Here is a 16,083-nt window from a genome sequence, read left to right on the forward strand (position 1 = left end):
AAATGTGGTTTGGCATTCATCCAGACTGAGTCTATGGGGAAAAAGAGAAAATTACATTTAATTTTGGCTTACTTGGTTTCCTCCTTTCAAAATCTACATGAGTGTGTAATAAAAAAACAAACCCATCACTTTTCCCTGTGCTTTACACAGGGACTGAGTATCTTGTTGCAAACAGATGGAGTACAGGCAGGTTGGAATGTGAACACTTTTCCATCTCCACTCTATCACTCTGTGGCCCAAAATTGGACATAAATACTGTCTTTTCCTTTTTTCCCTCTTACCCATGTCTCTGCCACTTGCTTTTCTGGGGCACTGATGCTGAACTAACAGCCAGAAAGCAGAGGGGTGGCAAGGACTGCACCTAAACCACCGACTCAGGGTCCTGCCCCTGGCCCACCTCCATTGAACAGCCTGGGGCTGGTCACTGGGACTCAGGAGAGAAGCCCTGAAAGAATCTTCTGTCCCTCTGCCTTCCAGCTGCTTCCATTTTCCCTAGCTTGAAGTAAAATCTCAGCTGTACACATGGATACATGAACTACATCACTTGCTGGCACTGTCCTATCCTGAGGACAGCAGGAATTCTCCATCAGGAGCTTCAGTGAGTTTAGTTACACTTCATCAGAACTCATGTGGGTGTCAGAAAAATGGAGCTCATAACCTTGATATTACAACCTGGTAGAAAAAGACCCTACTCCGAGGCTTGTCGTGTGATTTTTGGGTTCTGCTCTCAAATGCCCCTTTCTGCAGCTGTTTTTAGTGAATAAATCTTGTGACTGTAAATGCCACGTGTGCTACAATGGTATTTAAAGCCAAATTACCAGAAAATGCTCTACTTGAACACGGCATTTTAATCAGTGTTTGTTGGTCACTCAAATGCTGCTGAAAAAGAAATTCTTTAAGAGTTAAGAGCCACACATGTACACTCGGAAGTGAAGGATATTTATATCCCCCAGCCCTAGGTGCCAGAGGAAAAAGGGCACATGTGGAGAGTACTCCACAGACAGACAGACAGACACAAGGGGAGAAATGAGCAGATGGTGGACAGGAGGAATGAAAGTCACAGCTCATCTGCATGGGGCCAGTCCAGATTGCACTGGGAAGGTTCCTGAGTCAGCTCCCTGCCGAGGCCATCGGCAGAGGTGGGGGAATGTGATCAATAGGAGGCATCAAGTGTTGGCTTGGCAATCAAAGGCCAAACTGTGGAAATGCCACTCTGCAAATGGGGTTTCACTGTGCTGCCAGGAAGTTCTCTAGAGGCATTGGAAGACCAACCCGGTAACAGGAAATTAATTAGAAGCGCTTTTGAGCGGCTCCTCTGCTGGTGAGTGCTGCTGGGGCTATTTATACCTCTGAACTGCAGCAATTTACCCTGCTAAGGAGCTGCTCAGATGTCACACATTAGCCACTGCCAGAACAAGTGACCTTACTGCACAGTACGTTAAGAACAAAGAGATGAAAATTCCCATTTTCCAAGCATGATCCCAAAAAATGTCTGTGCTCTTGTTAAACCAGCTGCATTGAAGAGGAGTGTTTAGATCAGGCTTTTTTTTTTTTTTTTTAGCCTGCACCTGTCTCTCGTTCCACAGCTGAGGAAACACTGAAATCTACTTCCCTCCAGACCTGATCCTGTAAGAGCTTCAGGTGGTAATTAAATTCATCATTATCTACATCTACTTCTACTTGAGGGGAAAAGCCACCTGAAGGCCAGCAGTTGCTGGAACTTGGAGCAATGAGTCACCCATAGGGGGAAAAAAAAAGCTCCCCCATTTTTCCATCCCCAGATGCGTGAGATTTTTCTTGGTTTTCATTCTTGTGGAAGTCGAGACTTTGCAGAGGAGGGAGGATCAATTTGAGCAGCCTTGTGTGTCGGTTTCTTGAGAAGGTGACAACTTCACTCCCAGCTAGGAAGAGAGGTTCCCTGACTGTTGTATCAAGAAATACACAGGAAAGAACTGTGCCAGATTATAAGACATTTTTAGGGAGAAACCTTGGTTCAGCATTGTCCCTGGAGAAACGGGAGCAGTCATTTTCTCTCCTGGTATATCCCTTTATTGTAAATATATTGGAAGTGCACAGAGTGCTTTGAGGTATTAAACTTATTCCATGGAAATGAGCAGTAGCATTTTTAATGAGTGGGTTTCATTTAAAGTATCTTCCCTCTTGCATAGGAATAACTTTTTTATTCTCTATTATTTTGCTCAGGCAGTTCTTAACACATTGATCTCACCTGCCTTCAGAGCTGAAGTTTCTCCATATTCCCTCAGTTGCTCTTGCCCTGTGAACATGCAGGCTGCCAGCAGTCTGATTTCTGGCACAGTGACACAGACCTAATGGCTTCAAAATTGTCACTATTGGCATTTTTTTAAATCCAAAACCATTGAATATTTCTGCCTTTAAAATGTGATGGGTGCTTGGAAATTGCTGGCACTGTACAAGCAAATTATTCTTTGTACAGTCAGTCAGACATCCCAAATAATCTGTATTTCTGGGGAAGCAAAAAAGTCAAAGTAGAATTTGAATTGTTTTGTGTCAAATTGCTGTATGGGGCTGAGGCAAGATAGCATGATGCTCACTGAAAATAACTAACAAAAAACGTGCATAGCACTAAAACATGTCCAGACAGGGGAATGATAATTCATTATTGTCGTCACACCAGGTTTTATCACGTGGCAATTAGATGTGACGTTCTAAAAAAGATGAAATTTCAAGGGGAATTGTAGCTATTTCTTTTGTTGATTAATTGTATTTTATCACCACCTGAAATAGGAATAAGATTAGGTTTTTTAAGGCAGATGCATTTAATATTTAATGTGAACAATATCCCCCAGAATATCTTGCTACAGAATTAAAACCAAATTAAACAAGAAATCTAGGAAACTGTCTTAAATAATTTTTAGAAATTTTAGAAAGATGCCAGACTTAGCAAGGATCTTTTTTGCCTCCTAAAAATTATTGATGTATTTATCTTCTATCAAAGTAAAATAGATTGTAAGATTTTTTTGATTTCAAGGCTGTACTGGAATTTTGCATAGTTAGATTTCGATAACATGATAGAAAATGACCACTTTTGGCATTCTAATCAGCTAGTGAACAAATTCCCTAAAAACTAGGGCTATGAACCAGAAAATGTTATTCATTAATTTTGTTTATGGTGATTTAATTTTAATACTTTAAAGATATTTAAATCTACATTTCCATCATGTGTAAGTTAATGTAGCATATTTTGCAGAAATAATCAAGGACTGGTAATACAGATCACTATAGAGTCCATAATTAAGTCTTTGATGAGTGTTTCAAAGTGATTTTTTAAATGTGGCTTATAATGTGCTTTACAAAAGCTTTGCTTCTGTCATTGTGACTTCTCAAATGTTCCTCTGGCATTGTCCAGGTTTAATTTCTATTCAAATTCAAAACGGAAGTGTTTGTAATGGAGTAATTGCCTTGTAAATAAGTGTTGTCTGTAGGTAAGGAAAACAATTAATTTTCACAACAGCTTTCCTGTGGAAGTGTAAATAAGGATCCATCTTCCTGATGTCAACAGGTCCCTGTGCTTTTCAGAACTCATTATTATTTATGCTCTTGGCTGTAATGGAGGGAGAGCAGCAGAACTTTAATAGTTATTGATCATCAGTCTCTACTGAGCATTATTGGAATCTCTTTCATTGATGGTAAGTCAGCCTTTGCTGCTGAGAGATGGTGTTGGTTATCTTTGCTGTGCTGTGATACCAGCAGCAGCAATTACAAGTGATCACCTCACAGAAATATTCACTGCACAGATCAGGTTGAAAAAACATCTTAATGCCTCTCAAACTCAGCAAACACTGCTAATCTTGACTTCACTGGGATGCGAAGAAATCCCATTTTTCCTCCCTTCTGAGCTGCTTGTTTTAAAGTAGGGACTGTTTCTCTTTTTCTTCCCCCAGATTTTAAAATTTTATTGCTGACCTAAAAAGGAAGGAAATAAAAAAAAATTCTAGGAAAATCTGTCTGTAGTTAAAACATTCTTGACCCCTTCCTTGCTAGTACTTAAAAACATTAGATAAATTAATAGCAAACGTGCTCATGACTTAAAGGTGAGCTCTTAATAACTTAAAAGCTTTTAAGCTGGCAATTATTGCTAGTATATTTCATTAGACTGATTTTCCTTATCATGTTCCTTCTTTTTTTATAAGCCATGTTTGCTTCTCCCTTCTGGAGCAACCCAGAGAGCATCGATGCCCCACTTGTGACATTGGGCTGGGCTGTGCAGTCAGCAGAAGGAAAGGTTACTGCATGTGGGAAAACACACCCTGTCTCCATATGCACAAATATCCACAAATATCCAAAGTGAGCACTTCAAAGGAACAGCAGCTCCTTGCTGGCCAAGCACATGGATATTGCAGGAACACCCTCAGTGTTCCCTGCTCTTCTAGGAGACAAATTCCCCCAGACTTCAGGAAAACTTTGCTTCAGCACTTCTCTGTCAGAGGCACAAAAAGTCCTCAAATTATTTAGAGACAAGAACCTTATCCCACTTCAGAGACAAGACAGCTTTTGGAGGTACAGAGGTTAGATTGTCTTCCCAAATCAATACAGCATGGGAATGAGGAATATAACATCCTAGCGCAAAAGTTATTTTGGAGGGGTTTTAGTTCTTTTGAAGCACAAGCCAAAGCCCTTTGCAGGCTCCTGTGGAAATGTTCACATTAACATCAGTTTTTAATTTTTCTGAGGTTTGAATCTATTTGATGAAGGGGCAAGAATAATGTTGAAATTGCTGGAAAAGGGTAAAAATATTTTGACCTGCTCCTAAACTTTACTATATTTTTTTAAGCTGTGTGGTTTTGACTGTGATTTTATTTGTGCCCAGTGCTGCAAGAAGGGAGACAGTCAGTGCTTATGCAGAGTGAGGAGGAGACTCCTGCAGTAGCCCTGCTGACCTCACCTTCTTTCTCAGTACAATTTCTCATCAAATATCCCATAGCTTCTGATATTTTTTGTTTAATTATTCCCTCCCAGAGAAGATTTTTCCTCTTACCCTTAGTTCCAAGGGGTTTCTGTCTGATTTACCTTCTATTTTCAGGACTTAATGAAGCAGAAAAACAATGTTAGTCTTTGGTGGCCAGGGAAAAGGAGGCAAGCTCGTGGTGGTCTTCAGATGATCTGGCCCTGACTGAAGCAATCTCCTTCCACAAGGAGGGAGCAAAGGGCTGGCAAGTGCAGATAAAGCTGCCTGCACTCCATGTGCTAAGAAATCACCCACACAAACACACTCCAGCTTTGGCAGTGCTCAAGTAATGGCTATTACTGCTCCAGGGAGGAAATAATTAAAGCCATTTCTTGACTCTGACAGTTTGATACTGGTGGTTTTCAATAGCAAATTACCAACATCTGTACAGCAAAATTCAGCTACTGCAGCAATTATTCAGCAGGGCTACCCACAGAGGTGCTAGGAATTTTTCATTTTCTAGATGTCCCCTCGTTAGGTGTGACCTGCAGTTGAGACCCAAGCTCCACACGATGGCAAACTTAGAAATGTAAACAAAACCATCTGGAAATCTGAATATTCTGTGAAAACCCCAGTGGCAAATGCATCAAAGCCAGAAAATGAAAGACTGGAAAGACATCTGAATGACTTTCTTAATTATGTGACAATTTCAAGTTTCCAGAGCAATTCAGAAGTAAAATTTATACAAATCATTAGATTCCACAAAAATTAGGGTTTTTCATTCCCACATACTGTTACAACTGTTTTGCATAGTAAACACAATGAGTGTGACTCTCCAAGCTGAAAACTCGCATCTACAACCTGCAGTAAGCAGCACAGCACTGCAGATTTTCATTGCTGGTGAAAGAAAGGTGTGGCAGAAGAACTAAATATATACATCTCTATACATCCCTAAGTCAAATATTTCTTTTTAAATATTAGCTAGAAAAGGTAATGCAAATACAATCAGAGGCTGTGAGATTAAATAAGTTTCTAGGAGAGACCTGATTTGGGATTGATAATAAAAATGCATTATTTCACTGCTTATGTTGTAAATACTTACTTGTCAGGGGTTTGTGCTATAATCCACTTTGATCATAGGTTTACTGGTGTATAAAACTTGAGTTTAGTTTGTAAATTGGCACTCTGTCTTCAGCTCCGTTTCACTGTTACTGAAGCTGCAGGACCCCATCAAGGTGTAGTATAACTTGCTGTAAAAGTAGGCAGTAATTTTAAAGTAGAGCTTCAGACTTCAGCAATCTTTAGGGTGGCCTGGTGGGGAATAAAAATATATTGTGCACCTATCAGGTGATAACTGAGAGGCTTTAAAATAGATTATAGTCTTCATGGCCCATGTCAGCTAGTTAGGCTGTGGCAAAAAAATCACCTATAGACATGGGACAATTAAACCCTTACTTCCCTTTAGAGAAGAGAGAAACTTGCTTGAAGTGCTAGGAAATCAGAGCAAGTTCCTCAGAGTCAGATCAATTTAATTTAGATATTGATATACAAGTGCCAGTCAACTTAATAATACCTTTAATTGATTGCTACACAGTTATATTTTGGAGTTGATATGGAAGATCTTACTGTAATGATATTTTATCATAACTATTATACAGCAATTTCCAGGCCTCACTGCAAGCTGTGTGTTGTGCAGGTTATGGTCAGATTTAATCAGTATCTATCAGCTTCAAATCCAAACTTCAGGAAATGCAGTTCAAGACATTTCTTGTGGCAGTACAAAACTCAAGTTCTGTGCAGAGGAATTAAGTGCAAACTAAATAGGCTGGGAAATATTTGTAGAGTTTTGAAAAGGAAGGGATTCTGCTCTGTGTTCAGTCAGATGCATGTTACAGAGGAGAAAATAGTTCAGTGAGTGTTTTCTTTTCACTCTTAATCTTCATTTGCCATGAATGTGGACAGGCCGAACCAGAGTATTATATTCACATCAGCAATATCTTCAGACACTGTGATGACTTATTGCAGTGAGACTCACATGAATCAATATTGATTGGCCACTTACTTTAAGGCTACTTAATTAAACCTAACAGGATGGCACAGCTTCCAGGCAAGCCCACAGTGCTGTGATTTATGAGTGTGCTGGGGAGAAAGTGGGAAGGACACAGTGTAACAGTTCTCTTTACTCTGCAATTGAGATCTTTTTGTGTAACATGAAATTAAAGAGTTTAAAAAGAGGAGCTGAATGAGTGCAATAAATAAACTAAAAGGGTTGTTTTGTCATTATCTAGGCTGTTGGAGAGGACTTCTGGCTTTTTTCCAGGGTACCTGTCTTATTGCATACTAGTATCATCCAGGGCATCCAACATGAATCTCTCTAATGTTAATGATAAAAGAAAATTACTTCCCTGTGACTGGGGTTGGAGTGAGCAGAAGTGGCATCACTGTTCTGTCAGGTTGGTCTTTTGTATTTCTACCAAATGTATTTAGTTCCACAAATACATCAAATTATAGTGTTTATTTACGGTATCTACGTCTGGGGGAATCTGAAATGTGGGTTTTTTTCTAGAAATCTCCATCTCTCGATGCTTGGGGAGCAGTAATTTATTTCTTTATTCTATCAAGGTGATTTAGGCAACAAGTTGTTCTTTATGTGACAGCCTTGTGTATTGTGTGTTTTTGTTTGACCAGAGTTGCAGAGAATACCACTCCCTGTGTCACTAACAAAACCCTGGGGCTTTGCACCTCCAGATATTTCTGTTTCTCAATGGCCAGTGAGGAGGAAAAGTAAGAGAAGTCTCACAGATTGAAATGCCATAAGGAATTGTTTCTCATCTGCTCGTATTTACACAAAAATAAATAGAGAGAATTATGCCTTTAAAAGTTCAAGCCTTTGAATTGTGCTTAGCAGGCATAAGTCAAGAAGTCACTTGCAACACAACTGGGTTTGTTTTTTATCAGCACTTTCAATATCCTGAATCTCTGCTTGCTATTGCAAACAGTTTGGTGAGGGAGCAGCTGAGATGCCAGAGGACAATGCATTGCTCTCTGAGGGAAAAGTCTTGGAAATCGTTAAGATAAAGGCAAGAATAACTTAGAGAAGTGTGATTTAGGCAGTGAATTGTTTTTTTAATATTTCTCCCACAGCAAGAAACAAGCTTTAGGATTTTTTTTTTTTTTACATCTGATACTAGAAGAAACCAAACTTTTTTGTTTCCTTATTGTACTAAATGATAGTTTGTGTTTTCTGAGCATTCTAAATAAAGCCAGACAACTCCATTGTTTCTAGAGAACTTTACTGCTAATCTCTTAATTGAAGTAATGCACTTGGCTGAAATCATCCACTCTATTTTAGTTCTTTACTTTTGTCCAGGTGTATCAATTTCTAAAGACTGGCAGGCATCACATCTCTGTGTTCAAAAGATAGGATTTTTGAGGGTTTTGAACCTTAGAAGTTATAGAACTTGCTGCTTCAAGTATTTAATCTTGAAGTTTTTTCAGAAGTCTGAAAAATTATGCTTTGTTTCTTGAGTTACCTGTAAGAGACCATAGAGTTCTCCCAAGAAACATGTATTTGTAAGGATTTCTTGTGAATGAAATGGATTTTATTGAATGCAGAGTAGTCCTCACAGAGCTCCTTGAACAATTTGCTTTCTCATTTTTACTCTTCACTCATTTTCTTCATCATGTTTATGGCATGAGTGTTAAGATGCTTTGAAGGACGGTGTCTCTGACTTCTCAGGAAAGTTTTCTGTTGGAAACTTTTTCTTCTTGGAACTTGTCTTTTCCTGGGATTTCAGGAAAGACCATGGTACAGTTGAGCTTATGAGAAAAACCCTTCAAAGAGGAGTGCATGTTGCTCCTTGCCTCTCTGCATTAGTGCTGGAAGAGTGTCTGTGCTGTCCCAAACATGGAGATTTAGCTGGGCAGGAGCCCCTGGACTTTTGTGTGGGTGAGAGAATTGCTGTCTTGTGACGTAGTGTTAACACAGACAGCACTCATAAACTGCAGGACTTGCTGGGATGTGTCCCTCTCCTATTAAAAAATATAGAGATATGAAGTAATATTTCTCTCCACTGCCATCTAGTGAAGTCATTATGCTCTGTAAAGGCTTTGAGATTCAGCTGAGCATTCTGATAGGGAACTGTATCTTGGTAGCACAGAAAATCCAGTTGCCTGCAGAGAGTCTGGTATTCATCCCTGGGATAACAGCAAACAGAATTCTGTAGTGGCTATGATGATAGAGGCAGTGAAAGGATTTGTGCATGTTATCAGCATTGCAGAAGTGATTGGCAGCACCTAGATTCGAGTTGTAAAGAAAGCAAGCACCAAAACCTCTGCAGGCTGGTGGAATGGTGTAAAATCAAGCATTTTTGATAGAAAGAACACAGGTTCCCTGGGGGTCCAGATCTGCTGCTTCCAGTCGGTATCTTCAGGCCTGCAGAGTGATGCCCACCAAAATCCTTAGTGGATTTTTAGCCTAGAACTTGAATGTCACTTTTTAAAAAGAAATTTTTGAGTTTTTCAGCAATGCCCAGGTTGTTTTGGGCCATGCATGGAGGGTGTTCTCTGACAGCAGTGCCAGGATGGGCACCAAAGGGCTCATGCTGTGAGCACACTACACGTCTCCATTTCTGTTCAGCTCAGCAGCATTGATTTTGCTTAAAGATCCTTGGCTATTTTTGTAACACACAAGTAGGTCAGCCCATCACTTCCTGGTAGTGGAAATAGCTAAAATAGGACATACAGATCTGAAATCATTATTCTCTTCATGTATCATTTAGTGAGCAAAATCTCTGTCCTAATACTCATGTGAAGCCATCTTAAAATCAGAAGCTGTTCCCAATGCAAGAGACTGAAATGAAGTTGAGAAAAGACATAATATTAGTATGATTTAGAGGAAGAAAAAAATCAAGAGAAGTGCAAACCAGATCCCTTTGATGGCTGAAATGTGTATTACCACTTCCATAGCTGAGCAGTATTTCTGCACTCGGATTCATTTGCCATCTTTCCACTTCACTTTCACAGGCACAATGGAACAGCCCAAATTCCATCTGATCTGTAAACCTGTGCACTTCCCTCTGTAGCTGTAGTAGCAGTGTGGTGGTTTACTTGTCTGTTTTTCACTTTCCTTCTACCTGGCTTACCACAGAATCTATTGGGCAACATTTAAAGGCAAATTATGTGAGTATCCCTCAGCTCTAGCTGAATTATACATTACCTTTGAACAGAAATGAAAGGTGAGTTTATGTTTTAACTTGGGGTTGGCTGCTAAAGCTTGGGCTTCCAGGTGGGAACTGTACATGTACAGACTTGCTTTATTTTCTAAAATTCTGTTAAGGAAGTAAAACAAACTGGTTATCTGGCAAATAAAAGACAAATGCAGGGTGGAGTAAGTTTATTATAATTATTATTTATTTTGTAGCTAAGCATTTTTAAGGTCTTTCATTGAATTGTGTAATAAATTGTAAATTACAGAAAGAAATTTCTTAACCTTGTTTGCTAAAATGTGTGAGAGATTCAGGAACCTTTGAAAAATCTGAAGCTTGTAATTCTGAATGAGTTTGGTCTATTCAGTAATTGGAGACATGTTTAAAGAAAAGGAAAATCCTTTATTTTACTGAAGAAAGTATAAATAGGATTGTATTGTAGCCACTACCCCCCAGCCAAGCTGAGTGACTGAGAGAGTTGTTGTTTTATCTGTCTCTTGAGGCAATTAATAAATCTTAAATAATAAGTAAATCTTCTAAATAATCTTAAATCACAGTCTGCCCAGGCATATTTACAAAGTGCCATGGCAGCCAGACAATGACCATGCTGCTCATTATAAGTAAGCAAACAGTTTGGTTCATTGGCCATTTCAGCACTGACCTTTTTTTTTTTTTTCCCATTTCCAGCCAATTTACATTTAAGCTTCTTTGTTCAAGGAGTCCTCTTCCTAAGTTAGAAGCAATGGCATTTAAACTCTTAATTGCATAGTGCCATAATGCTTCATTTTCATTGAAAAAAAAACAATTCTAAGTAGAAAAATTCAACCAGTGCATTTTGCTTTACTTAGGTTTTCATTCCAAGTGTTGCAAGGTGATGTCATGGAAAGAATATGGTTCCTAAGCAGCTAAGAAAGTACATTAGGAACTTAGAGATATTAAATGCATCAGGAAGAAGAAAAAAATTGAATTACTATGGTCTTTTCAACCGGAATTTTTATTCCTGGTTTTGACATTACCAGGTAAGGTTGTAGTATTTTAAAGTTCTCTTTTGTTCTTTTCATGATTGTTTGTGTTGGACCTCACAGACTCCAAGCTTTTTTGTATTTCCCCAAAAACCATCAGAGCTTGTGGATATCCCAGTGGGATGTAAATTGCCTTGATGTCCCAGGGTCAAAAGCAGCATTGCAGATGTAATGGCACATTCCCTTTGGAAAAGCAACAAGAAAGAAAAGCTGCAGGAGTACCCAGCCACTCAGAGCAAGTTGGTGATGGATTGGGAGCAACAGAGGAGGGATAATCCAGGGCAGTTTGTTGAGAAACAGGAAGGTTGAAGATGGATGACATCCCTAGTTTTTCACAGTGCTCCTTCCACATATACTATTAAATCCAGACTGGAAAGTAAGGTAAAATACTGTAGGATGTGCTGAATGTGGTTTTGCGCTGACTTCCAGTGCTGTCATCATTTCATTGCAGTATTGTTTTTAATTCCGTCCTGTAAAAATGTTGTATTGAAAAGATAAATCACGTTAATCAGGTATATAATATGCAGGACTACTGCATTTGGATTTGATAAAGCAATACCAAAGTTTCTCATTGTGGCAGCAAGTTAAAGACTGTCCTATTTTCACAAGACAAAAAAAAGGTTATAAAGAATGGGACATCAAGGGCAGTCTTTAAATAGTTTTCCAGTAAAAAATACATGGATTTTACTTCTAGTCCAGAGTAACATGTAATATGTGCAGAAATAGCTTGTTTTGTCAAAGAAAGATATTAAAAGAGGTTTGTGTTGTTGAGTTCTTGATTTTATTTTTCTTAGGAGTCATCCTGGCTGTTATATCCTCTCTTCCTGCATTCCAATTAGGTAGTAATTGCATTCTACCTTCTACACAGGGTTTCCATTTCATGTCAAAATGGTGCACATTAAAATAAAAGCACTGGAGGAAGGGAGAAAGGTCTAAGTTACAAACATTGAAGGTGATGCTGTCGCAGAGTCAGGCCCAATGTCCACCTCAGCCCTAACCTCATCCTAAAAACACCAAGAGTTAATACTTGGGAAGAGTACAAGTATTCCCAAGCAAATAGTGGTAAAAGGAAAGACTTTTAGGGAAACTTATTTGTAGTCTACCTGTCTTAGCCTCTCTTGATGGACATTACTTAAAAGTCATAACAATCACTTCATATTTATAGAGAAGAGCAGAACTTGTCAGTCATATATTAATATGCAAATTTATTTACAGTTTTAATTTTCTTTCCATTTTCTGAAAGAGTAGAATGATTAAGTAAAATCTTTTGAAAAAACAAAATAGTATTTTTTACAAGGAGAAGGCATAGAGATATTGCTAATAAGGCTGCATTCCTTTGATGTCAGGCCTCACGCTGCATAAACTTCATGAACCTGTCATTAGTACTTGTCAACTCTTAGGGTCTTTTGGCATGGGGCCAAACAATTGATATAGTGGAGAACTTCCAGCTAAAATAACAGCCTCTGTGTCTTTATCTTCCCATCCATCAGATTGTTGGTGGAAGATAGGGCTAATTTGTCACTCTACCCACTTGGAAAAGTTTGATAAATGGCTTAATTAGATTTTTTCTTTTTTTTTCTTTTTTTTTTTTTTTTTAAGAAATCACATTTCTTGAGAACTAGAGGTTGGGAAAACAAGGGCTAAGGATTGAATTAGAAAAGGAAAATATTTTTTCTTCAGTATAGATCAGAGGAAACACAACCATTATACAATCAGGAGAAGTGTGGAGAATAAAGTTGTTTGGAAGGATTTTCATAGACAAAAAAACCCAAAATAAATGATCTGTGGTCTGTGCATCTGCCCAAAGACTATGGCAGACTACTCTCTACAGAAATATTCACCTGCAGAGTACCTTTTTAAATATGCTGCCCCCTAAATTGCAGTGCTTTTCTGTTTAGAGCTCTAGAAAAGATAGCCAGGCAGCCTTGTAGCTAAATGAACATTTAAATAGAGAATTAACTAACTCCTGTCTTCCAGCAGGCTATTGACACCCAAGGGAGCTGTGCTTTCCAGGAGGCTCCTGGGGTTAGTGCCTACACCACTCAAAGCCAGGACCTTGCTTCAAATCTCATCCATCACTTTGGGGATAAAAAGAGGGCTGCTCCAAGGCCATGGATCAAGGACTGAGCAAGTCCAGGTCACAGTTTTGAATGTTCCTACTCAGGATATGCTAAAGGTAAAAGGATATTTGCATCTTCTTTTCTTGAGGTAATTTTGTGACTTATGAGTCAGACAACCTACATTGATTAAAATCATTGGTTTTGATGTTTTTCAAACTTGAAGCCAGAAAAGGAGAGAGAAGCTGAGTAAAATTCTTCTCTTAACTCTTGTTTCCACTGCTGTGTTTGGTTAATTATCCTTCCACTTTGCATAATTATGGCATGTATTCCTACATGTGGATGTGTTGGTGACAGCTCCCAATCTTAAAATGTTATAGATGTCTTGGCTTTGTATTTCTAAGCATCTCTTTATGTAACTATTTCATTTGGTCACTGGGGGAATATATTTCTCCTTTCTCTGGTCTGACATAAATTAATAAAGCAAGAGACAAACTGCATCCTCCTTTTTTTGACAAACTGTCCAGAAATTGGATGTAATTCAGAAATAATTTAAAAACTCTTTAACCTCTGGGCAGAAATTTATAATGGTAAGGAAAAGAGAAACATTTTTCAATTAAAAAGATTTAGAATCTCTTTCTCTGCAGAACACTAATCTGCAATGACACTGAGGGGTAATAGGCCTGGTGTTAGTGCTTCCCCAAGGAAATGTCTTATCTTTTGCACTAAATTAATTGTGTCTTTCTCACAAGTCCTCAAGCTCTCAGTTTGGGTGTTCTGTGTAAGGAAGCTCATGATTTAAAGTTTGAGAAGAAAGGCAAAACAAAAGTGTTTAAACAATAATGACCTCTTATGCCCCACTCTCCACAACCCATTCTGAAGAGGGGTAGCCATTAACATTAAATCATTCCCATTCCTGGGAAAGTCACAGGGGCAAGTTGTGGGAGCAGCCTCTGTGTGGGTCAAGTCCTGGAGGCGTGATGTGCAAGAGCACTACAGCAAAATCCAGGAAAATGTAGGGATGGGTTGGGAAAACATGGAGGTCTGGCAAGGGCACCACTGCAGAGTTCTGCTATCCAGCCTCCCAGCACAGTTACAATCAGAAATGGTTCTTCTTGACTCCTTGGTGGCCTCTCCAACACCAAATCATCCCAGTGCAAATGGCATGTGAGGAGGGTGCTGTTCCTCTATGCCAAGGTGACAGAAATGGGACCTTGGTGACCCAGTGCCAGCTGGTGTGCTCCTGGCCAGGTGGGATGGAGCAGGAGCTCTTGAAATGGCAGAGGGTGGTGGAGGTGCTCCATCTCACCTGGCAGGCCATGCCGGGAGCATGGCTTCTTGGAATTGTGAGTGCAGACACCTCACAAGCACTGGGACCTGGGGTTTGGTACCTTCCCTGCAGCAGTTTGTGAGTTGCTGACGAGTCCCCAGAAGCCTTGTCTGGGCTGTCTTGGCTTGTTCTCCATTGCTGCCTTCACCCAAGGCCTCCAGCTCAGCAGATGTTGTTTGCAGAGCCACTGTTGCAGAAAGTGCCCTTGTGCTGTTCTGCATCACCCTGCTGCTGGCATCAGTTGCCAAGTGCCCTCCGTTGATGTTGGGAGATTAGAGCTCTAAGGTTGTGCTTGTCACCATGGGACATCTTTAATATAACAGGGAAAAAAAGGAGGTACAAAGGCATCTCGTGCTTCCACGAACTGTGTAGTGATGATGGCTGGACCAGCTGCTCTGGTGAAGCTGTTCATGGACAGGATCTGCTCCCAAGGCAGGAATTACCCACATCCCTTATGAAGTGAAAATAAATTGTATTTACAACTTTAGATCTTCACTAGGAAATCTGATTTATCTAATTGTAGAATCTAAAAGTTCAGCAAAGTGGCTGCACATTGGGACATGAAAAGTGCATTTACAGGATTATTTTTTGCATTGAAGAGAAATCAAGCATTTTCTTCTGTATAAAGAAATGTCTTGGACATTAGGAAGAAAAGGAATATGTTAATCCCTGTGTTACTGATCTGCTATTTTAAAGTAAGTGAATATATCCAATATGTTTTACTTTATTTTAAAAGAATTGTCAGAAATAAAACTCTCTAGAGTAATTCTTTTTGATTTAGAGACAGTTGTGGTTATTAATATATTAAATGAATTCAATGTGTTTTGAATTGCTTTGCCACTTGGTTTACTTGGAAACTAAAACCATTTGTAACAAAACAGACTGGTTCTAAGTCAGACTAGTGTATAAAAGCATGTAAAACTAATAGTGCACTTCAGACCATCAAAAAACAATCATTTGGACTAGGTAAGGGACAATTATTAGAAACCAAAACTAAAACTCTTCAGGTACTTGGAAAAGAAAAATAATTATTTACACTTTCATCTTACAATTTGCAATTTAGAAAAACCCCAACTCAATTAAAAGGAAACTCAGGGGTCAGGATGAGATTTCTGCACACACTGAGCAGCCAGGAGAACTGGCAAGAGTGGACTGATACTAACTTGAAGTTTTGCTGGAAGTCTGCTGTAAATCCAGACACAGATACAGTTTTCAGCCTGCCTAAATGTGTGTGGTAGGTGATCTCACAAGGTGTTGCTTTATTTATGGATTAGATGGTTCCCAAGAATTGAGGGAGATGAACTTGACTTCTTCAAGCTGTCAGGTGTCCTTTTTTTCCCAGTGGTTTACTACACATAGAACAGGCTCAGATACTTTTTTACAAGCGTACTTTTAATACCTTTTGCAAAATGATTGTAAATCTGCCATCAATTTTCTTGTTTATACATGTGACTTTAGAAGAACCTGTTACAATTAATAAATAGAATAGAGATTAATAAATAGCTCCTAACATGTGCAAATCACTGTGCAGAAATAATCT

At 39.1% G+C, this 16,083-nt stretch overlaps 1 long non-coding RNA gene across 6 annotated transcripts in view; it reads left to right on the forward strand.

The window, feature by feature from the left end:
- Positions 1-3,569: 3,569 nt before the first annotated feature.
- The window catches only part of LOC128787288 (uncharacterized), a 38,547-nt gene continuing 26,033 nt past the window's right edge, over positions 3,570-16,083 (forward strand). For 4 of the 6 annotated variants that reach the window (XR_008430646.1, XR_008430651.1, XR_008430649.1 and 1 more), the window contains exons 1-6: positions 3,570-3,668; positions 7,216-7,380; positions 9,953-10,108; positions 10,983-11,153; positions 13,134-13,332; positions 15,067-15,238. This is a non-coding gene — a long non-coding RNA (uncharacterized LOC128787288). Of the gene's footprint in view, positions 3,669-7,215; positions 7,381-9,952; positions 10,109-10,982; positions 11,154-11,276; positions 11,538-13,133; positions 13,333-15,066; positions 15,239-16,083 lie in introns of those variants that run through there. The other 2 variants (XR_008430647.1, XR_008430650.1) reach the window with 2 other exon arrangements.

This window comes from Vidua chalybeata, chromosome 4 (genome assembly GCF_026979565.1).
Source record: "Vidua chalybeata isolate OUT-0048 chromosome 4, bVidCha1 merged haplotype, whole genome shotgun sequence".
NCBI lineage: Eukaryota > Metazoa > Chordata > Aves > Passeriformes > Viduidae > Vidua > Vidua chalybeata.